Source organism: Colossoma macropomum, unplaced genomic scaffold (assembly GCF_904425465.1).
Source record: "Colossoma macropomum unplaced genomic scaffold, Colossoma_macropomum, whole genome shotgun sequence".
Lineage (NCBI taxonomy): Eukaryota > Metazoa > Chordata > Actinopteri > Characiformes > Serrasalmidae > Colossoma > Colossoma macropomum.
The window spans coordinates 1,933,183-1,956,500 of NW_023496020.1; the positions used below are offsets into that span (position 1 = coordinate 1,933,183).

Here is a 23,318-nt window from a genome sequence, read left to right on the forward strand (position 1 = left end):
GACTCTGATGTGGGTCCGTGTTGCTTTAATTACTGACAGACATCCATGTTTTCCACATTAGCAATACTGGTTAGCAATAAATTAATGCAGGCATAGTCACTAATGTACCGCTGCCAGCCGCCTCCACAATGTTCACATGTGCTCACTGGAGTGTGTGTGGTGTCCATGTGCCAAGTGTGTGTAAATGCTGCGGTGATCGTGTGTATTTGTGTGTAAATTTCTAATAAAGGCTGCAGTTGTATGGGGAAAAGCCAAACGTCCCCACAGCAACAATTATGTTATTATTATTGTGAGGTTTTACATTAACTCCAATGATATAACAAAATAACCATAAACTTCAAAACAAAACCGAATTCTTACTTTAACAATTTAGAGGGAAAATAGAATAATTCTAAAGGTTTTTGAAAAAAAAGTTTCTGTACTGTAAATCACAATTAAAATCAATGTTTCAGACAGATGTGTATCTTTCACTGGTCCAGTGCCTCAGCCCTGCCAGGCCCGGTGCTTTCATTGGACTGGATAGGCGCTTAGTTTTGCCAGCTGTGTCTCAGGCCTGCACTGAACTATTATCTACGTGCTGTTAATATTATGCCTATGATCTGAGCTACGGAATATAGCCTACAAATAACATAGCAGTGGAAACCATACCCGCCGTCTTGTGATCTCTGTCTGGACAAACTGGAAAAATGAGAGAGGACTATGGCTAATATGTGCATTACTCTGTAATATTTAAAACTCTGTATGTAGGAGAACCTATATTCATGATGAAGCAAGATATAAATCCATGTACACTCACAAGAACCAGCAGAAAGAGTTATTGCTTTGCACATTACTGCCCTAGTGGGGTCACTTTGTCCTCATAAGTGAATCAATACGAATACGTGCCACACAAAATCTCAAAATGTCATGGCAGCAGCGCAGCAGCCAATGTGAATCAGACCCTCCCGCCCTCCATGAAAGGGTCAGTTATAGCGTTTTGGTGTCCCATGGGTCGTTGGCCTGGCCCTCAGGGGGAGCGCATAGTGGGAAACTGTGTATGTGTGTGTATGCACTGATGCTCAGCTAATGGATAAATCCTTTAGCCGTGCTGGTTACAGTCCAATGTAAGCACTCCAACCGGTTTGGGAATGTTACCTAAACACACTCAACCTCTTCCCACAATTGCTGAACTGACTGGAAATTCACTTTAGAAAAAACAAACAGGTAACCACTCAACAGGAATTAAATAACTCTATTACAGAAGGCTAATGAAACTAATGAGCTGTGCGTAACTGGTAGACATCCATCTCTAAAGTCACATTTTCAAATATACACAATCTTCCCCTTTAGTCCAAATGTAGAGGGTCAGCCAAGACATGTTTCCTTCTTTAGTACTGTGCTGGCGCTTTGAGTCTAATGTAGCTTATAATCAATGCAATGCCGGTTTGCATGCCAATGTCATCACAGTCACCTCAAACCATGTGGACCAATGAAGAGCTCAAGCTCAAATGTGGCCATTTTTAGTCCGTCTTTAGTCCATGTCTATAGATAAAAGTGTGACATACAGTGTCAGAAACCACATAATCAAGTCTATTAGAGATACTGAACAACTGTACATGCTTTGAGGCAAGATTGTGGTGATTAGCAGTATGTTTTGATAGTTACAATGTGGAGAAATCTGCTTTGGTCTGCAGCAAAATTTTTTTTACTCTATGCAAAATTGCAGTTATCCAATCAAGCAAGAGTGGACCAATCTTTATCACAAACGGCAAACATTAAACCTTATCAGAAGGTAGATAAGAACAACAGTGTCTCTTGGTTTTTGCGTTTATGACAGTTTAACATACTCTAATGTTAAAATTTCCTGGTTTTATTGATTGTTGATGAAGAAGATGTTGGATTGGATGATGGTCCCTGCAGAATAAAAGACAATTAGATCCAGTAGTATAAAAAAAACTAATGGCTTTGCTTTCTAATGGGAATTGGCTTAATAGTTCGCATTAGAAACTAGTTTTCTTTGGGACACATTGGAACCTGTCACAGTCACCAGCAGGAACCTAAGGTAGCTAGATTTGCTAATAAGATTGAGTGAGCTAGCTTGTTAGCAAGTTTTGACTGCTGAGATACACTATGAAAATTTAAAAAGCACAAAACTCTACATTTTGATCTCATTGTAAGCTCCTTTGAAACATTAAAAACACACAAGATCAGTGAACAGCGTATGAGACTGCTACAAATTTGATAAATGCCCCCCATTGGTCAGCAGAAAGATCTGGAGCAGTGACAAAAAGTGCAAGTGGACATTTACTATGTAGGCATGCAGTTTGCACAATGCTAACTGCGAACTGTGATTTGATAAAAAGCTTTTATTACTTGTTAGCTATCTTAGCTTCATAATGCCAGTGCTTAAACTAAAGAAGCAAACATCTGAAACCAAACAGTAGTTATGGGAAGTTCAATTCACCAAACCAGTTTGTTATGTTGAATCAAACGTCTGAACATCTGGGGGCAGGAGCTGCTGTGGAGCAGACCGACTCAGGAGCACCCGATTCTCTATGAACAGGCTACAACTGGCCAGTGTAAGACACATAGATATAGTGTTTATGCTGTTTGTAATAAACAAAACAGCCCTTTACAGCTCTCTGTGTGGTCTATGTTTTACACTTCCTGTAACTGGACTATACTTTGGCCTCATTATATTTCACTCTTTAAAGTAATGCTAAAGGCTAGTGGCCACATACACACAGCACAAACACATACCAGTAAGCCTACAGAGAAAATCTACACAGAGAAAATATACATTAATTAATACAGGCAATTGCTAATATGCGTTTTTTTGTGTTAAGATTTTATAAGATTAAATTGTGAAAGATTCTCATTTTAATTTTATTAGAACTATAAAACTACAGAATAGTTTGATTCAGTTGGACTTTGGATCGGTTCAACCAAAGAGCTGGTTTAAAGAACAATTCTGCTGCTGAATAAACCAGCACAGAACAGAATACATTAATGCTGAGCTGGTTTGTGCTGGTCTGGTGCTGGTTTAGCTGGTCACCCAGCATGGAATTCATGTTGGTTTGTGCTGTTTTTTCAGCTGAGTTTTGTTAGCTTTTATAGGGTATTGTTAGAAGTTGGAATTTAATGTTAGGATTTGGCTGATTGTAGTCATTGGAGTCTATCATTAGTGGCTGGAGTATATTATTAGCAAATGGAGTGTACTGTTGTCATTTGAAGCTTATTCTTAGTGATTAAATTGTGTTGTTAGCGGTTGTTAGGCTGGTTAGCATTTGCACTGTAATATATGTAGCTTAAGTGTACTGTATCATTAGTGTTTGGAGTTTATTTAGCAATTGGAGTGTTCCTGCTGAAAATAAGAGCACAGACCAGCATTTGGTAGTTGGTTTGTATTGTTAGCTTTTAGGTCGTATTGGTGATGTTTGTACTGTATTGTCTGCATTTGGACTGTATTAGCATTTGCACTGTTTTTGTGTATTTTTTCTATATCAGTGTATTGTTAGAGTGTATCATTAGCTTTTGAAGTGTATTCTTAGTGATTAGAGCGTGTTGTTAGCGGTTGTTAGATTGGTTAGCACTGACAAGTAGTTTGGGTGTACTGTTACATTAGTAATTGAAGTTGTTAGCAGTTGGAGTGTTCCTGCTGGAAAAAGAGTGTATTAGAGTGTATTGCAGTTATTTGGACTGTAGTGTTAGCATTTGTACTGTGTTAGCATTTGCACTGTATTGTTAGCAATTGGAGTGCATTGTCAATGGTTACAGTGTGCCATTAGTGGTTTTTAGACAGTTTTATTAGCATTTTGATGTGTATTCCCTGAAAAAAAAAAAAACTCATAGAAACTAGTTAGGGTTTCTGTTGTGTGTTTTCGGCTTTTTAATGGGTTGATATAACAGTGTTCCTAATGGCTTAACAGGTGAACAATGACTGATTCTATATGCAGCTGAAGGTTTCCTAATGGGATCTAAAGGCGTTCTACAGGAAAAAAATGGTCTATTTTGGAAAATATTAGGCCAATTCCCATTAGAAGGCAAAACCATGGTTTCTAATGGTCCTTTTTTAGCGGGGTTGTTAGCTTTTAGCTTGTATCATTAGTGGTTGTAGTGTATCGTTAGCAGTGGGAGTGTACTGTTAGCATCTGTGGGCTGTGAGCGACCCCAGGGCATGAGGGGTATGAGGGACTCAGCATGGAAAACACTGAATGTCACTTCTGCCAATCATGGAGGGAGAGAGATAGGGATAAAGATGGAGAGAGAGAGAGGGAAAGAGAGAGCAGGGACGGCTTCACACTGCTCACAAACTCACGCCTCACACACACTGGTACCAATGCTACTGACAGGCCAGGCTGGAAAAATGACATTTCCTGTCCCGAGGAGTGTGATGGGAAGTGTGTGAGTGATTGACCATGTGTGTTTGACAGTTTGTGTAACGGAGCATGTGTGTGTGGCAGTGGGTCATCGTTAGGGGTTGTGTGTGTGCTCCCTCCGCAGTGTGAAGTGTCTTGAGGGCTTTCTCCAGCATCAGTGCTAATGTAATCAGCAGTGTGAGATTGGACACTTTTAGAATGTGTGAGTGTGTCTGCTTGTTTCCTCTTAACCAATAAAATCTGCCCAGAATAGATCTGTGTCCAGCAGCACTTAAACCATAGTGGTAGAGTCATTACTGTAATGCGTTTAACTTTCACACAGCCTAGATTTCATTTTGTTTATTAAAGGAATACTTTGGCCATAATTGAATTTACACATCTTACCCCTGTTGTAGTTGTTTAGCTAAAGCATTTTTGCTAACAATGTCTGATTCGTGAATGACCCTCCTAGAAAAACTCGCATAGACCAGCATGCTTGGTCACCAGCAAAACCAGCATATTACGGCCCAATCCCATTTCTTATTTTTACCCCTATACCTTGTTTTCGAATGTCACTTTGCCTGTTGGAGCTGAGTTCCAAGCGGTAGTGTTTGAAATCTTCCTCTATGAAATGGGACCCTCAAATAAAGAAGAACATCGCTTCATTAACAGACTACTAGCGCTGCTCTGTAGGCAACCCTGCCAGTCTGCAGTGATAGCAGAGGAGGGTAAAGTTCAGCAACCTCACTGCTGGGCTTTAGTTACATTTAGGGCTCATATGCCTTCAAAGGAGGGGGGCAATTATTTATTATCACCCACCCCTAATTCTTCAGTGATATGAAGCTATTCACCAGCCTCTTGTTCAAATTCTCCTGCACCACTGAAGGTGGAACGGGAATATAAGCTAGCTAGCTACCCAGACATTGGCGTACTATCAGCGATTTTTATGCTTGTTATGAAGAAAAGGACCATAATACATTGAAATAACATTAAACTTAGATATTACGATGTTTATCGTATCTTTTTTAACTGAGAAAATTCTCACATTTGTGGGTTTCTTTGGTCGCTTGCACAGCCATCTGTTTGGAGTGTGCCTCTGAAAAACTTCCGTTTGGAGGGCCCTGGAGCTCTAACACTTCGCCTTACCTCTTTATCTCAACAAAAATTGGGACACCCTACCCCTGGAGGGCTAAGGGCTAAGCGGTAGGGGAGAGGGGTGAAATGGGACTGGGCCCAAGATTCATTTATGTTCAACATTAAAGACGAATACGGATACAGACAGAGCCTTCTGTCCATACTCTGCGTTCATTTGGGCATCATTTTTGGCATGGCATAACTTGAGCTCATGACATCCGCAAGCTATGGCAAAGAAACGCGTACAGATGGAAACCAGATAATATTTTTGAGTTGTGCCTCAGCAGGTCACCTCTTTTTCACAGAGAAAATGCCAGGGCTCATGCCAGAGCTGGTGCTGGTTCCCAGGAACTAGTGAAGTCTTTGTTCACTGGTTTGAGAGCTGAGCCATTACATATCTGGATGTGGGCGTTTCCTAGCCTAGAAACAAAAGTCATAGGACAAAGCATAATAACAACATGGCAGAAAGTGCTCTTCATTTGCAAATTCTACTTCTTGACTTCTTGCCTTGAGGGCGTATCTTACCATCCAGAATCGACTTTTCCAGCGTCTGTGCGCGGCGCAGAGGGATTGTCATAGACAGCAATCACATGCAAGATGACAAGTACTTGCTTAGTTTCCTTTTATCTGTAATGAACGTGTACCGATATTGCACAGCAAGTTATGTTTATTAGCAGTTGCAGTATGTCACTCATATTAAGGATAATGTGCACTTATTAAAAGGCAAATCATTTTAAATTTTCATTGTAGATCATTAGAAGACAGACGCCTCCCATCGTATAGGATCATCCACAAGTGTATGACTGGTAGGCTACGATTGTCCTGAATTCAGCTCAGTGCAGTTTATCCATTTTATTAAATCTGTGGTCGTTCTTCTGGGAAAGAACACCAATTACAGATTATGTGTATTACAGGCCACTGATGATTCATTTTGCTGCTGTTTTTACTGTTTTCACTCATCATTCTCCTGTTTTTTTGGAAAATGGTGGTGTCAACAACTTTACATGGTGGCGGCAGCACCATGCCCTTCTGCCACTTGCATCACGTGTTCCTTAGTACCAGACCAGTTTATGGGGCTGGAACGGCACAGATTTTGCCAGCCCAGAACCAGCGTGTTTGCAGTAGAAAAGCACAGAACAGTTTGAGATTTTGGCACCAGTACTGGCACCATGTCGGCGGAAAAGAGCCAACAGAGGATACGCAACCATTTAAGCATTGGCCCTGTCATCAGGAGATTGTGAGTTTGATCCCTCTCAGACGAACTGCTGTACAAAATCACTGTGCAAACTGTTTAAATATGATTCTGTGGTTTAAGTACACGGAGCTGGGCAGTAGTTGCTGGTTAATGCCCATCACTGTCTGAAAGTACAGTAGTTTTCTACCGCGCTGCCGTGTCTACTAAACACCCACAGGAAATAGCCCAAATTATGTGCAGGTAGGCTGGATGTGGATGCTGTGGCCTTTTGTCTGATGACTTTTCACACAACTGGTCTGGTAAATAATGAGTTGTGCACTACTGGTCTGTATGATAGCCTCATTATTTAGCTCCGCTCTAAAATAGCCACTACATGACTCACAGGGCGAGGTCAGCAAGCAAAGACAGAGAGAGAAACACATATTAAAACTGATCTGAGATTCATCCGTCCTAATGTCAGTTGATTATGAGCGCTGATTTCAGATCAGATCACAAAACAGGAGATTTGTAATGGAATGTAATAACTGCACTGCAAAAAATGGTGTCTTGTCAGGTGAAATGATCTCAAATCTAGTCAATATATCTACAATTTCTCATTTTGAGTTGTAGGCTTATTATGAGATTTTTAAACTTATTTCTAGACATTTTGCTTGCTTTAAGAGATTTAGTCAAAATATTTTACCATATTGGCTGATAAATTTGTTGTAAATCATTTCTTACAACAAGCACAATTATCTGCCAGTATAATGAAATAATCTGACTTAGTAAATCACCTAAAACAAGTAAAAATGTCTATATATGGGTTAAAAAGTCTTATAATAAGACATATTGACTAGATTTAAGATCATTTCATTTGACTAGATACCAATTTTTGCAGTGTAAGGTCTCAAAGTAATATTTTGGCAAGAAAAAGCACATTTATCAATATATTTAATATCTATCAGATTTGTGTAAAAATATTATTAGATTAGATCAGTTTCTAAACATTTTACCCTATTTTAAGAGAAATTAATTCACTGCACGGCAGACTTGGCTAGTAAAAGAATACAGGTAAAAATATTACCAAAAAAGGTAACTGTCCTGTTACGGTCAGAAAAAATGGCAGTAATCTGGTTAAAGATGCATTATAAAAAATGTATTCCACTGTGCAAAAGTAAATGACAACCCTCCATTTATTTATTTCCAGTCAAAATGGCCATTAAGTACAAATGATTCATTTTCACAGAAAAAAAATTTAACAGCTTCCATTCTTTTCAGGAGACTCGCTTTTAGTTTCTTAAAGAAATCTGCAGACACACCTCCAAAGTTCAGTCTTAGAAGTTTCTGAAGTAATCAAACACTTTCAGTGGTGTTGAGGTGTGGACTCTGGGGTGGTCAGTCCATTGTTCAGCTTCTTTGTTTGATGTGTCCGTCTCCTTTTCTCAGTGAGGTTCTTCTTGACAGCTACACATCCTTTCAGACCCATAGCGCTGAGTTGTCTTCTCACAGTGGAAGGATGGACAGAAACACCTGTAGCTTGATTTTCTCCTCTCTCTCAAAGATGAAAGCTTTAAGTGTTGTTTATCTGATAGGGGCAGTTTTGTTGTCTGTCAGGTCTTCTAGGTGGTTGTTAGGAAATCTCTTCAGAAATATCTTGTACTTAACAGACGTTTTGACTGGAAATGCACTCTACTGTATACCATCTCTTTTATAAAACCATGCAGTCTTCCTGTTTTTCTGTTGTTGACATTTGTGTTAATGTGTATTTATTTAACTATATGATAAAAAAAAAACAAGGAACCCAAAAGCAATCAGATTACTTTCATATACTTTAGTCCTTTGGATTATTTTACAGATGACATTTTTTAACAGTTAATCTGTCCTGTAACCCATCCAACCCTCCTGCACTGGCAGATAGCTTTGTTTATTTCAATAAATAATTATCAAAGAATGTACAGTTATGTACCAGAGATTATTTCACTAGATAAGATCACTTTATTTCAGTAAAGATGATCAGATGGATTTTTGTTAATCTTATCATTTTCTTACAGTAATCTCATAATGATGAATATGAGATATATTTCCTGTATTTAAGATGCTTTCCTTGGCATGATGTCATTTTTTGCAGAGTCTGCAGTGTAAAGAGAAAGCCCTAACCCAACATGTTGTGGGATATTTACAGTAAACACATCTAAAAGACCGTAAAACAGGCTGTTTACATAAACATGGGCAGTCGTAACGCAACACGTAAACAAATCTGCCCACCCACAAACTGCAGCAAAACACACACACACTCACACACACACACACACAGAGCAAAAAAAGAGAGAGAGAATGCTATGGAGATGTAAAAAGAGGAGAGAGGGAGAGAAAAGGGAGAAGGGCAATCCAGAGAGAGTGAAATCAGAGAGAGGAGAGAGAGAAACAAAAAATGAGAGAAAAGGAAAGAGAGCATGGCAGAGAGATAGGGGAGAGAGGTGAGAGATAGGAAAGAGGAAGGAAAGGGGAGATAGAGAGAGACAGAGAGAGAAAAAAAGAAAGAAACGAGAGAAAGAGAATGATCGACAAGGAAATGGAGGGAAAGAGAGAGAGAGGGAGGCAAGAAAGAGAAGGAAGAAGAAAAAAGCAGGAGAAAGAGAGAAAAAGAAAGACAAGAGAGAATAAAAGAGAGACGAGACAAGGAGAGCGAGAAACAGAGAGAGAGAGAGAAGGCGATGGAGATGTAAATAGAGGAGGGAGAGAGAAAAGGGAGAAGGGAGATCTAGAGAAAGCAAAAACAGAGAAGAGAGAGAGAAAGGAAAGAAAAAAGAAAGGCAAGAGAGTATGGCAGAGAGGAGAGAGAGAGATGGGGAGAAAAAAAGAGAAAGAAAGAGATGAGAGAGAAAGAGAGGATGATAGACAAGGAAATGAAGGGAGAGAGAATACAGAACGAAAAAAAGAGAGACAGAAGAAAAAAGAGAGACAGAAGGAAGGAGGAAAGAAAGCAGGAAGAGGAGAGAAAAAGAAAGAGAGGGAGAGCGAGACAGAGAGAAAGCAAAGCATATATAAATAGAGGAGGGAGAGAGAAAAGGGAGAAGGGAGGTCCAGAGAGAGCGAAAACAGAGAAAAGAGAGAGAGAAAGGAAAGAAAAAGAGAGAGAAAAAGCAAGAAAGCATGGCAGAGAGGACAGAGAGATAGAAAAGGAGAAGGAAAGGAGAAAGAGAGAGAAAAAAGAGAAAGACAGTTGAGAGAGAAAGAGAGAATGATAGACAAGAAAATAAAAGGAGAGAGAATAGAGAGAGAGAGAGAGAGAAGGAGGGAAAGGCAGAGGTAGAGAATTTATTATATTCATTTTTATTTTACTTTTCTCACATTTATGCTTATTAATTGGCAGTAATTCTGTAACATAACATTCATGCCAATAAAGCAGTGCTGAACTGAGCCGAGAGACAGAGAGAGAGAGAGAGAGAGAGAGAGAGAGAGAGAGACTGTTTCTCATTGAAGTCCAGATGATGATGATCCACTGAAGTTTGGCCACACAGGAGACTGACTGCAGATTATATTTAGATGATTATTATTATGTTTAGTTTATATTCACTCTGCATCTATAACCATGTCAGAGGGCCAGCAGCCAGGCTCTGAAATAGCAGCAGGCCGGCTCAGGGTCTGTCTCACGCAGACACTCGCACGGCTGGAGCTGCTTTTAGCCCGGCCCTCGTCATCGCCACAGAAGGGTTCAGCTCCGTGTGGGAAGCAGAAAATTTGATTTTGTGGAAATCAGGTTTGATGAGTGTTTTGCATGAACTACGCACAAAGTCACTTCCATCTGTCTTTCATTCCCTCCCTCATTTCAGCAATTAACCCCTTAAACTGCACTCTGTTCCCTTATTAAAGGAACACTCGCGTTTTTACTCTCATCTCTGTCGCGTCTGTATCTTATGGTCGATTGACACAGTTTCCTATTATTTAGAAAAAGGACAGACTCAGAAGACATTTATGATAGAAGTTAATGAGCAAGTGCTTCAGCGTCAGCACCACCTTCTATTATAAGTGAAATTCAAGTCAGCAGGTTTTTATCTTATGTCATGTATAAGGAAACGTGTTGAAATGTCTGTGATAATCCACCACATGACACAGATCCAGCAGATTAGAGATCAGAGTGAAAAAACGCTGGGCTGTTTCTCTACAACTACTGCTAATGTTCTAGTTAGTGATGTGAATTATTCAGTATCTACTATGAACTATTCAGTATCTACAACAAAGTATTCAGTATCTACTATGAATTACTCAGTATATAACATGAATTTTTGAGTATCTAAAATAAAGCATTCAGTATCTACTATGAATTATTCAGTATACAACATTAATTTTTGAGTATGCACAACAAAGTATTCAGTATCTATTATGAATTATTCAGTTTCTACTATAAACTATTCAGTATCTACTATAATTTTTCAGTAACTACTATGAATTATTCAGCATCTACTATGATTTTGTCAGTAACTACTATGAATTATTCAGTATCTACTATGAATTATTTAGTATCTACTATGAATTTTTCAGTATCTACTTTGAATTGTTCAGTATGTACAACAAAGTATTCAGTATCTAGCATGAATTATTCAGCATCCACTATGAATTATTCAGTAGCTACTATGCATTATTCAGTATCTACTATGAATTATTCAGTATCTATTATGAAATATTCAGTAACTACTATTAATTATTCAGCATCTACTATGAATTTTTCAGCATCTGCTAAGAAATATTAAATTATTATCCATATTTTGATTGGCCATTTCATGAAATTGTTCTGGAACTTGAGGCACCTGCAGCTACTGTGGCCAAGTTATATTATGCAACTCGACTGCAATTTACTCTCCGGGAGGTTTCGGGCAACTAAAGTTGCATGAAAGTTTCGCTGTGTAAAGCCACCCTAGAAAACCCCACTCGCACACCACTCTGCAGCCCTTAAACAATACACTCTATTTTATCTCTCTCCAACACACACACACACACACACAGACAGACAGAGTGTGTGTGGGGGTGTGTGTGTATTGGACTGACAGTGGTTTGCCAGAGGGCAGTACAGAGCTGTGTGTGTGTGTGTGTGTGTGTGTGTGTGTGTGTGTGTGTGTGTGTGTGTGTGTGTGTTGGAATCAGCCTCACTGATTCATCGCACTTACATCATCAGACCAAAACAAAGAGCTTCACATACACATCAATACATACATAACACACACACACACACACACACACACAGATGCCAAATACACACACTCTATGGATGCATGTTGAATCATATCGTCATCAGCAGATAATTGCTTTAAAAAAGTTTTCAGATGGATGTTTAGATTTGACTGATATTTTAAACTGATATTTGGTGATGTATTTATTGAACTACGGAACAGCAGAATGTTTAGGCGACACTGGGTTACTGCACTAAAATATCTGGATCTTATTCATTTTACTGCATTTGTAATCTTGAAATAAATATTACATTTCTCTGTAATGCTAAACGATGTAGTTCCAGATGTAGATGTAGTTCCAGTTTCTTCATTTTAAAAATTGTCGCTGACAGAACAAAAATTGCACACAACACGGGGAAGAACATTCTGTAGCGTGGGTTGTGCTTCGAGGATGAATCTGATGATTGAATCTGATGATAGAAAGAGAATTCAAAGAGAACTTAGTCAAAACATGGTGAATGATGCATCTTCTGAGGATGTGAATGAATTGTTAAGTTGGCTTGACTGTGCAGGATTGTAGAGCCTATACAGGAGCTTTTGGACCGACTGCAGGTATATTTTTTGTACAGCGTATGTGCAAAGACTATTTCTTTTCCCATAGGAAAGGAATGGAGGTGTGTTGAGAAATTTAAAATTTAATTGCTACAAATAATGTCACAAAGGACATCACTCACACTGCCCCTCATAGACATTACATACATATTTACATGTAATATATATATATATATATACACACACACACATATTACAATTCACCTGGGATGTCATAGCAATGGCCTAGCAACACATTAGCAGCCACCTGGAATAACAAGCCAATGATCTATCAGCATTTTAGCAACCACGTGGGGCACCATAGCAATGGCCTAGCAACACATTAGCAACCACCTGGGATAACATGGCAATGAGCTATCAGCACTTTAGCAACCACCTGGGATACCATAGCAATGGCCTAGCAACATCTTACCAACCACCTCAGATAGCGTGACATTGACCTATCTGCACATTAACAACCACCTGGTATTTCATAGCAGTGACCTAGTAACATCTTAGCAATGACCTAGCATAACAGCAACACTTTGGCAACCACCACATTTCATAGCAACAGCTGTGTCAAGTCAGCTTAAAGTTTGTCTGTGAATGTTTCTATTGTAATCTACTATTGTCATCATATTTTCATCAGTATAATGTTGATTTTGAGATCAATTGAGGATTGAACATCGAGGTGGTGCTTCTTTTGAGTCTGTGCTTGTGACGTTAATATATAAAGATGTACGATGTGGTGTGAAAATCTCCCGACCCGTCATCTGACTGACTTTTAAAAGATTGTTTCAGGTTTTACAGGGTGCGCTCACCATATTTTAGCCTGTTTTTATTCTCCTCACTCAGTAATCTTACGTAGTGCAGAATCAACTTTAAATGTAAGTTAATGTAACAAGATTTCTGTTGGTTCATATCTCATGAAATTTTGACACAGTGTAAAAAGCAGCTGTTATTTTCTAAAAAAAAAAATTAAAAGGACAAGGTTCTACAAGTTTTCAATGACAAAATCTTTATGCATCTGCATTGGCAAATTTGTACATGAAAAATATCAGATATCAGCATCGGCCGACAATTCCCATATCGTTGCAACCCTAACACACATACCGCAAGCCACCGTAAACCAAAAATAAGAGATAATCAAATACAGACCCATGATAAACAAATAATGAAATACACGGTTACCCAAAAAACAGCATCTAATAAACAACAACAACAACTACGCACAGACACGGAAGCCCCTCCACATAGAGACCCAGTGAACAGACTCTGCTCCGCATGCAAATCAGATGCAAATCAGCACCAATTCTGGCATCGGTTTCCTAAGCTGCCACTGGATTACATACAGAAATCCAAAGGTGCATGGATTATGTGATCATTCAGAGGAAGCAGAAAAACAAAGGGTCAAACAAGACAGGATAGCTCAGGGAAACATACAGCAGGAAGAAAGCAGCATAAACACAAACAGACTCGCATGATTCGATTATAAACTCAAATATTATGAGGTCTGTAATTCACACTGGAATCGACCTCTCCAGGCTCCGCTGATAAAAATCCCATTCAACCTAATGAGAAACTGTAGAACAGACTCAGTTTATATCACAATACCTACATTTAGAGTCAGTTATTCATTCAGCCTAATGAGAAACTGTAGAACAGACTCAGTTTACATCACAATACCTACATTTAGAGTCAGTTATTCATTCAACCTAATGAGAAACTGTAGAACAGACTCAGTTTAAATCACAATACCTACATTTAGAGTCAGTTATTCATTAACCTAATGAGAATCTGTAGAACAGACTCAGTTTATATCACAATACCTACATTTAGAGTCAGTTATTCATTAACCTAATGAGAATCTGTAGAACAGAGCCACTTTATATCACAATCACAGAGTGAGTTACTAATTCCAAATGACATGTTTTGAAAACCTTTATTGTTGTTTTTGTAAATACCCTCGGTCTTGTAACGTATTGCCTCATTGAAAGGGCAAGTGAAAAAACAGCAAGTGAAATTGTTTATTAGCTACAGCAGAATCCATTTCATACATTGTGCCTTGAGGTGTTGTGGGGGGTTGTTTATAGCATAAAAACTGATCACATGTAAGGGCAATATGACATGTGGGCAACTTCCTAAGGTCACAAACTTTAGATCAGAAATGGTCACACTCAGGGTTAAATGGTCAGAGTTTCAAACATTTTAATGACAGGGTTACTGCCAGAGTCACGCGCAGACATGTAACATTTCCATTGCTATCTTTAGGAAGGTTTTCCATTGACGCATGCATTATAGAGGCTGCTAAGCTAACCCAGCCCATACCTTAACCTCTTTACAAGGACATGTCTGTACACTTTAATGCTATATTTTGTTTAAAAAGTGCCACAAATGCACACAGAATGTCAGAATTTGCATCTACAAACAGTATTATTATAATATAATTAACGTGATTAAACCTTTAAAAGGAGCTGCTGGCATGTCCAAGCTTCAACTCCTCACTACTATGCAGTATAAGCGTGGAATTTTAAAAGACCCAGATTATGGAAAAACAAAAACATTTGATGTAGTATGCCAGCATTGCTAAAACTTCAAAACATACTATAAAATATCCCAATTTCAACATAAAATCATTTAAGCAATTTCAGCTAAATGGTTCTAATAAGCTTCCATTAATTGTTAGCCACATTAGCCTTGTGGCTCCAGTGCAGAACTAAAGAACGCTGAATGATTACATTTCAGCTAAAAGGGTAAATTTGGGTAAATCCGCCAAACTATTCCTTTAAACTGTTACAAGTGCTTGAGTTGGGCCTCAGTGCCCTAATAGAACTTATTTAATATTATGATAATGAAGTTGAACAGAAATTAATATGCCATTGCAGCATGTCAGCTCGATCGTTCGTATCAATTTATGCGTGTGTAAATGTCATTTGTGACATGTATGGCTGAGTCAACATGATCAGCATGTGAACTTCAGGCTGACGTCTGAAATAAATGTCTCCCATGTGGCGCGGCTAAATTTAAACAGCAGACGCAGTCAAATCTCTGCTGTTCTACTAACCCGTGCAGCATTATTCCCTTCAGTACCACTTACAAATGTAAAGCTGCACTGGATTCAAAACTGAACCACGCAACAGTGGCTGTGGTAGAAAGATGTATTTATGCTGCGCTGACCGCACATGTCATTTGCAGTTCGATTTCTCTCAGCATGACTAATGAAGATGCAGTCTGTCGCTCTGGGCCTTCGATTCCTTCACTCATCTCCATTCCCCAGTGCTCAGCATGGCTGATTCATCATGGATCAGCTAAGTTGATTTTTCACCTACAAATGAAATTCACAAGTCCGAATGGTTCCTGGTAGTGTCAAATAGCCAGTAATGGTATTCTGTGGAAGTTTGCTTCTTTAGTTTTGGCACTGGAGCTGCGAGGCTAATGTGGCTAAAACAATTAGCATGGTGCTAACTGCATGCCTAAAATTTTTTTAGCAGCGCCTTAATCTCAGCCTCCAACGATTCCAGTTCTTTACTGAGCGTCTTGATTTCCCAGTCCCAGTTATACAGAAAGTATAAAAAATTGAGAATAAAAATTAAGATTATGTGTATGTACATGTAAAAAATAGGTAATAAAAATAGCTAGACAGCCAGCCCAGGCTAAAAGCTAGGCTAAAAATACTTAGCTGTACTAGCTTGTGTTGGGTTAAGCTAGGCTGCTCTCTGTTGCTCCTAACATACTTCAGTCCGTGTTTATAGATAACAGTGTATCAAACAGTGTGCTTACGTGGTGCACGTAAGCTTCCATCACTTGTTAGCTACATTAGCCTAACTAGCTTTTAGCTCCAGTTCAGCAGAAGCAAATACTTGCGTAACATCTTTATTGGGCATCAGATTCTTAACCACCTGATGGTCAAATGTAAACATTCACAGCTGGGTGCAAAAGTTTTGGCACCCCTGGTCAAATTCCATGTGGTTGTTGATTCTCTAAGTGTAAATAAGTGAACACAAATTAAACGCAAATGTAAAACGCAAACGTCACAGCACATTATTTTGTATATCTTTTTTTATAGTAAACTCAACAAATAAACAGAAAATAAAAGGAAAGTTTAAGATCCCTGTAGATTATGTGTTCATTTATTTTCTAATATTGTATTAACTTATACACGTGTGGGTGCTGTGCCATAACTTGAAAGCATTAACTTGTTTGAGACATAACAATAGCAAGTAAATAAGCAAATTACATTGTAATTTTTGTATGAGGGGTATTCAAATGTTATTGTGGCACTCGGGCGCAAGATCCTGGACATTCCACTGGAAGCAAACTGAATGACCATATTGAGGTAAAACTGTTCACTCAAGTATGACTTTGACTTTCATTTAACTTTTAACTCACTCTACTCTTTAACTGATGTTTGGGATGCTTTTCAGGCACTCAAATATGTTAACACAGCATGAAACTCCAGTCCTAGACGGCCACAACACCATGTACGCACTCCAGCTTACTCATTTTTCATGAGCTGAATCTTCATGAAACAGCCGCTCTGAGGCAGGAAAACCACTAAATGCACTTCAGAATATTTACACCAGTGCCAATGCGCATGAAAGGGGGAAAAACTGATCCCAGATTTGCACCCGTTTGAGCGATAAGGGTTTCTATCTGTCTGGTTTTGGCTAGTGTTGGTGGTGATGGAGTGCAGCAGCAGCAGCGGAGATATTGTCTGTGTGTTCAATCGTGGCGGGCAAATTAGAGATGGGTGGCATCTAAATAAAAACTCAGCACGCGAGCCTACGCCTCCCACAGCTTCAGCAGCACAGCATTCTCCACAAACCTCCCAGCATTCACTGCAGCGTTTCTGCTGGAAATGTACAATTCTCTACAGTGTACAATTCACTCTGTGTTCTGTACGCCCATATATAGAAACTGAGATGTCACAAAAAACCAGAGCCTATTCAGCCTACAGCAGTTTGGCTCCGCCCACTCACAGTGAAGTTATAAAGAGTGTTTCAGGCAAGACTGCTTTTTCAATTAAATGGAAAACAGGGCAGCCAGTCAGAGTAGATCTTGTTTACATATATCAGTCTTAAAGGCACAGTAACAGACAGCCTGTGTAACTGTAAGGAACAAGGAGAGTTTTGGAAAATAATCATGTAAATATGAAATTATGAATGTTTTTGGTTCATAAACCCACACAGATGTCATCAGTGGAGCTCAGGGGGATAAAACATTAAATATAAGAAAAAATATGAATAAGTCCTTTTGCCTCAGCAACCAAAATATTAGTTATTTTTCCCAACAAAAGCTGACACTTTTGGAGAAAAAAGCTTTTTTTCCTCATATAGAGCAGACTAATGTCCCTTCAACCATAAAATATTCATGTTTTCATCAAACTGGACCTGGACCCCACAAACAGATAAATACTCTACAGACATATAGCTCACAGCACAAAAACTCACTGTGGCAGCCCGTATGAGACAGATGCAGGTGTTTTCTTTTAATACGTGTTGATTTTTAATAGTAATGAAGGCAATGAGTAATGAAATTTATAATAAATAATGAAATAGGAATCAGTTAACATTATGCAAATGTCACTTGTATTAGTCTGTTATCGTGCGTCTGAGAGCTACTGCATTTCTGCAGTATTATTTGAAGCGTAGGCGGTAGGAAACCTCTCCAAATGGCCCGTAGGTGTTTGTGTAATTCAGCCAGTCTGTTTTCATTGCACTTTCATGATTTTCACCAGAGACAGACCACTTATGACCTCTTAAAGCTTTTCTCAACAAAAACAAGCCCCCCCACCCTTAAACCTTTAAAATCCCAAACTTATCACAACTTTAAACTGCAGTCACACTAGAAATAGACCTCTGTAGTCGGCATAAAGCTCATATTAGGAACTCCAGGTCTTAGATGGTTTTATCTATGAGAAAAATGAACACTGTTTTGCTGTACTTATATTTTTCCTACAAATGTTTCTGGATCCTCTGAATTATGTTGTACAGTTACAATTACAGTTTCAGGCTGCAGTTTGAGTAGCTGCTGTTGGTGTATAACAGTGTTGAAGTGTAAGGGTGGACTTACTTTTACACTATTTAATTTCAGTTAACAGGAGCGTTAGCTTGCTTGTAACATGTAAGTAGCATTATACATATTTTGACCCCTTAACAATTTCATAATTCAAAGGATCCAGTTACACTGGATCCTTTGAATTGTTTCAGATTTGGACATAATAGCAGCGATTTTAGAAAATCCAATTAATTTTTCCCATGGAGAAAACCAGCTTAGACTCTTAGGGGGGGTCCTATGTTGGCTGCTAACTCATGCTCCATAGCGGCACTGATGCTTTAATCGCAGCAAAATGTTTGGTTTAACAATTGATCTACTGTACAGACTCTGTTCTAGTTTGGTGATGCGCTCTTCCTCACATTAACTGAGATCTTCCTCGTCTCCTCTTCTGTCTTCAGTGTGAGAAATGAGGAACAGTCACTCTTTACACCAAACTCTTGGGAAACTGGGCGAGTTTTCAGATTTACAGATCTGCTGCAGCACATTGTAAAGTTTTTCAGAGGAATCTGGGCAGAGTTACAGGTTCTAGCCTATGAAGGAACAACTGGGTGAACCAGTCTGCTACAGCGCCACCCTGAGGCAGAGCAGGGCTGCAGCTCTAGTTAGTTAAGAACACCAAAGACAGAAGCTGATTCTGGGTGAAAGCAGCTAATTTTACCCTAAGTGTAATTTTCAGAGACCCACCAGAATTTTATTTTTGAGACATTCAGGGGGTCCAAGAGATTAACTAGTGAGTCCCAGACCCCCCGTAAACATAATTATTCCAGATAATCGTACATTTACGGGAGCACAGTGCTGCACACTAGTTGTAGGAAAAAAATATATAAAACTGCTGTGACGACAGTGAAGTGAGTAAAATGTATGGTGTGCAGCTATGTTTAGCAAAGAAGCTAACCTAGCAGTTAGTAATATGCCTTACTCATGTACCACAAACATTAAAATCACAAAAGTATGAATTGTTCTACCATCTAATACAGGCTTCAGACTGACTGCACATCATACATTTCTCTTATATTTCTCATATATGTTTATTTATAATCAGTGGAGGTGAAATGTAAAAAGGTTTGTGCTTAGACGCTGCCAAAATTAGCATTTTTGCCTCCATTTTGGGGCTTTAGTGCTGCTTTAAGAAGGTCATCACAGCCACAGCAGTAGCATTATTAGAGGAGGATGCAAATTCAAGTGTCAAAGTTCACCAAAGTTAGACACTATTTAAAATTTCACTTATTAAATTCATTATTTGGAGCTACAGTTGACACTTTATTATTCAGTAATAGCTGACAAAAGCAAACTGACTGAGCAATTCCTAATTATTAGACTCTGTTTGGTGACTAAAGTTTGCTTCTTTAGATTTTTCCACTGAAGTTATGAGGCTAATTGTGCTAACATACAGTGGAGCATGGTGCAGGCCACCATCACCCCCTCACCTCAAACTGTGTGGAGTTGTTCATTATCTCTAGCAGACTTGATTGTGTGGTTTCTGACTCTGTATGACACACTTATCTATAAACATGGACTAAAGTGCATTAGCATAACTAAACACAGTAGCGGCAGCCTGAAGCCTGAATTTTGTCCTCTGTGAATTGGTGTACATAAGCTGTCTGTAATGGGTCCGTATTAATCTCAGAGTTTATATTGCAGCTCCACTTACTGTGTTATCAGACTAGTGCTGTAAAAACATATCAGTTTGTGTGAAGCTCAACAGACTGAACTAATGCAAACGCACAGCATTCCACTGTCTTACACAGTCAGAACCAATCAGCATTCTTTTCTTTCTTTCTATCTACACAAACACACTTCCTCTGGCTTCACTCTGCAGACTACGCCAATACAAACCTCCAAAAAAGTTGGGACAGTGAGTAAAATACTGATAAAAAATAGAAAGCAATTTGAGCAGTTTAACTGTATATATTTTTTTTATTATTATTTTTATTTTTTTTTGAAATATATGTTTATTCTAAAATTGATGTCTGCAACACATTCCAAAAAAGTTGGGACAGGAGCATGTTTACATCACCTTTCCATTTAACAGTGCTTAATAAGCATTTTGGGGACTGAAGACACAAAATGATCCATTTTTGAAAGTGGATTTTTTGCCATTCTTTAGTTACACAGCAAGTTTTTTTGTCATATTTTGCGCTTCTTACTGCGCTACACATTTTCAATGGGAGAAAGTCTGGACTGCAAATGATATTCTGTTGACTTTTGAAATGAAAAAAAGGAACACTACCTTTGCAGCAAATTATTTTAAGAAGTATTTTAAGAAGTATATTGAAAAAACACCTTACCAACCTTGGAAGGGTGTTCAAACTTTTGCATATGCCACAATTTTACTGTTTTACTGTTTCTTTCTATTTTTTAAGTTTATCAAAAAATAACTGTTCATTAACATTTAAGTTCTTTTCAAAAAAACAAATATGTATTTTAGCCAGGAGTGCCCAATTTTTTGCATTCATGTCCCTGAAAAAGACGTCCTCTAGAAGGCAGCACATGTTGCCCCAAAATGTATATATTTCTTTCACTGATAATGGTTCCTTCGCAGATGTGTATGTTACCCACTAATACCCACTAATTATTTGCTGATCAGAGCCAGCTCTACCTATTAAGTTACATAAGCAGCTGCTTAGGGCCCTGCGCCCACCAGGCGGCCCCCTGAAAAACTTTAGTTAATTACTGCATTACCATTATGTTGTCTAATAAAACACTGGGGGAAAAGTGATTAATAAATCATGCCTTAAACAAGAGAAAATGAGGGGGAAAAGCTAAAGGTATATTTAGGTTTCATTATGAGATAGTAACATTATGCCTTTTTTTTTGGCTTTTGGTCAATAAACAAGAAGTAGTCACTCATGACAGAGAATGCTGAGACATTGTTAGAACCCCACTAACATTCGGTCATCCGGAATACACAAAATTGCCATTTTTTACATGATATATACCACTTGTGGTAGTCATTGTTATTAGCCTCTAATTTTACTGTACATCAGCTAGCAAGCTAACTGGTTTGCTAATGTTATATAAATAAATTTAATTTAAGGAATGTTTATTTGAGACTATATTATATTTATACATCAGTATAAATGTGTGGATTACATAAAGACTCATCTAAATAAGACTAAATAAGTTAATAACCCTGATAATGTAAAATGATAACTTGAGCCCTCGAGGACTAATTATTCTCTATGCTTTTATTTTTTTAACTGTTTACAAGGCGTAGGTCTGAGTGGTGCCTAGGCACATGGGGGCACCCAAAAAAACCTGCTTAGGGCCCCCAAAATTCTAGAGACATTCCTGTTGCTAATGCAGGGGGCAAGCCTCAACCTGTCATTACTCATAAAGTACTAGGCCTTTCCTTTGTTTGAGATGTTTTTTGAACATTTTACAGTGTTCCTAGTCTTAAATTTCCTCTGTCCTAATTTGTTCTGGGAATGTGTTGCAGAATGAGCATTTACTGACAAACAACAATGAGATTCATAAGGTAACACATTAAAATATCCTGTCTTTGAATTGTTTTTATTTAAACACAGATAGATTAATTAATTAAACCAAACCCAGAATTGAAGAAGTGCTGTAAAAAAGTATTTTTATATGTTTTTTTTAAGCAATTCCATCTTAATAACCATAACACACACCATTTTTTTAGGTCTTTTCCATTTAATTAACTTTTTAACCAAATTGCACTAAAAACAGGTTCTGTGGATACTTTAGTAATTTAATTACAACACTGCAGCCAAACATCCACTTTCTATTCAGCACAGTGAAATCATTAACATTCAATGGCACTGAACCAAAAAAATAGTATTTAATCATTTAAAGTGGAAGGATTCAATCGGTTTAAGTGCAGTAGCTCATGCATACTTGGCCTGAGATATGGAACCTGAATTAGCTCTAAAACCACTGGAAGTCATCACGCAGAGACAGTCGCCATAAACATAAATTCGTCTGCTCTTTATTTCCAGATATACGGAGGCTTGGCAGGAATACAAACTTACTTCTGGCCGTTTGAATGATTAATGTGTGTGAACAAACTTTTACTGGAGTGGCTGGATGAGCCAAGTTTCTACTTTTGAATTTCTTTTTGTTTTTTATAATGCTACAGTCAACTCGGATGCATGTAAGGTTAACAGTGATGTCTCATATTCAGGCATATTTCAGCATTTTCCTAGCTAAATCTTTGGTGACTGAATTTATGGAAGGTTTAAGAACTGAGTGTCAGCTGAATCCTGTTTGTATTGCTTTGTTTCGTGCTGATAAAGTTTGTACTGAACTGACCTACCCATACTTCTCACACAAACCTTTGTAGCTACTGTTGCTAGGTTGGACATGCTTTAGGATAACATGCGCATCCTCCAAGACAAATAAAGGTCCCACCACATCTTTTAACTCCTGCTTGCACAACACTAAATTCTGTTCTGTCAGCTAACAGACACTTACTGCTAATTCTGGTAGTCAGCTAACATGCTAAATGCTAATTCTGTTCCTTCAGCTAACAGACACTGACTCCTAATTCGGCCAGCTAACAGACACTGACTGCTAATTTGGCCAGCGAACAGACACTTACTGCTAATTCTGTTACATCAGCTGATGGACATTAATGGTTTATTCTGTCAGCTAACAGATGCTAACTGCTAATTTCTCTTATGTCAGCTAATAGACACTACCTGCTAATTCTGTCAGCTAACAGACACTACCTGCTAATTCTGTCAGCTAACAGACACTAACTGCTAATTCTGTTAGCTAATAGACACTAACTGCTAATTCTGTTAGCTAATAGACACTAACTGCTAAGTTTGTTTCGTCAGCTAGTACAGACCACAGCATGAATAGTTGCAGCATCACAGGGATCAAACTTGCATT

The 23,318-nt window shown here is 38.4% G+C and overlaps 1 protein-coding gene across 1 annotated transcript in view; it reads left to right on the forward strand.

Moving 5' to 3' along the window:
- tnfaip8l3 (tumor necrosis factor, alpha-induced protein 8-like 3) overlaps positions 1 to 23,318 on the forward strand; it is a 54,534-nt gene that overhangs the window by 28,065 nt on the left and 3,151 nt on the right. The window lies entirely within an intron of this gene.